Source organism: Tenrec ecaudatus, chromosome 18 (assembly GCF_050624435.1).
Source record: "Tenrec ecaudatus isolate mTenEca1 chromosome 18, mTenEca1.hap1, whole genome shotgun sequence".
Lineage (NCBI taxonomy): Eukaryota > Metazoa > Chordata > Mammalia > Afrosoricida > Tenrecidae > Tenrec > Tenrec ecaudatus.
Genome location: NC_134547.1, coordinates 5,721,049 through 5,723,034, shown reverse-complemented (window position 1 = coordinate 5,723,034; position 1,986 = coordinate 5,721,049).

Genomic DNA, 1,986 nt, shown 5'->3' with positions numbered 1-1,986 from the left:
ATGACTCAATATAGTTCTCCATTCAGGATAGCCACTTCCCCCATCCATACCAAAAGGTATGTCTCTGGGCCATGACCTCTTAACCACTCGGCCTCTGCCCAGCTCAGGAAAGTGTTACAAAATTCTTTTGATTCTGCCAATCAATACTCAAAGGTACCCCATTCCATCAGCAAGCCTTGCCTGAAGGTGCTCAGCTTTAGTTCTGTGGGTCACCAAACTTGACTCCTCAATTGAGTGCCTGGAGGCATGACACTCTGCCAACAAGCTTCCTGCCTGTAGGCACTCAGCTTTCTCTCTATGGGCCAGGAATCCCATTGTTCAGCCTGGTGTTAGTCTCCTGACTCTGATCCCTCTGTTGTTCTCTACTGCTACCTGTTCATATCTCTTGCTACAGCAGGAGTCACCTCGCTATGTCTCCAGGATTGAAGATGTTCAACCTAGAGATCTTGGATCCAATGGATTCACTCCACTTTTGACTCTCCCTTCATGATGATAATGAGATCTTTTTTCTGCCTCTGCGATGGCTCATTTAAACCTCATGGGACAACAAAATTGACCGAGCTCCATGTGAGTGTTTTTATACAGCTTGCTTGCATGGTCCCTCTCCACTAGGGTATCATGCCCCTTCTTTACATTATTAACAAATTACCTATGGGGTGCCAGTCTCCGCAATTGAAGGGGTCCAAGAAGCAGTTGTGTAATTGAGGGGTAAAATTAAAGAGACATCAGACAAGATAAAGCACGCAAGTGCTCACCACCAGAACCATCATGACTTCAAGAGCCAGGTCCACACAGAGAAAGAATACATTTCCAACCAAGGCTTATATATACTCTAGGGGTGTGCTAGTCCCCTAATTACAGTAACCACATGTGTAAGAGGAAACGGTTGTACAATAGGCATATGCTTGAAAGGCAGGCATACAGATAACAAGATAGTCAGATTCTAGAGTCAAGATGGCAGCCTAACCTTTGTCATCCCTGAGTTGGCTTGACCTTAGGTGTCTTTGGGCTCGCTCTCCTCCAGGGAACTATCTATTATCCTGATCAGAAGGGAATGGGTCCTACTTAGGGTGGGATAGACAATAGGCCCTGATTGCCTTAGATGGCTGACAACCTTCAAGCAGATAACCTTTAAGCAGTTGCCCCCCAAGTTTATAACCAGTGACCATGTGTTAGCAAATAGCACCTTAGGTTTGGCATATATTGGGGAGGGGGACACCTGGGGAATAACTCTCCTGCTTCCCACAATTACTGAATCCCTTTGGTGGGCCACAAGCACCTCACATGTTCATAGTCTTACCAGTCATAAGGAACCATTATAGTGCTATTCGGTAAATATTGAGCTGCTAACCACAGGTTCTAATCCACCAGGCACCTCATGAGTGGACAATGAGGCAGTCTGCTCTCAAAGATTTGCCATGCCTCAAATCCTATAGAGATTCATTATGGGTTGGAATTGACTTGATGGCAGTGGTTTTTCCCCCCTTCTTTTTCACTCATTCATTTGGTGAGAGTTAGAAAGACTACGCTTAGAAGTAATTCCTAGCACTGTGGTGGTGTGGGAAACTGAGGACCAGGAAGAAAATGTATGGAGGCAAATTCTTTAATCTCATATTTTGGAAGGCCAGGATTCTGGGTGGAGGGAGGCCTTACCATTTGTGAGTTGGAAATGGCTTGTTCCATTCTCCTAATTAAAAGGAATCCCTATAAGATCCTCCCCTTCTAGTGCTGCCTAAATGTTGCCCCTTACAAGCACATGGCTAGTTATTATCTGCTGGCAGCTTTATCTATAGGAGAAGAAATGTTGCTATTGCTCTCCCTGCTCGGGGGACAGTCGCTCCCCCTTATCTGTCCTCAGCACTGCTGTTGTTACTCTCCCAATGAACTGAGGGACCTCTGGTGTTAAGATACTGCCCACTGTGTTACAGATGTCGGATGTCATTACCTGTAATTATGGGGGCTTGAATGCCCTGAGCCTATAAGTTG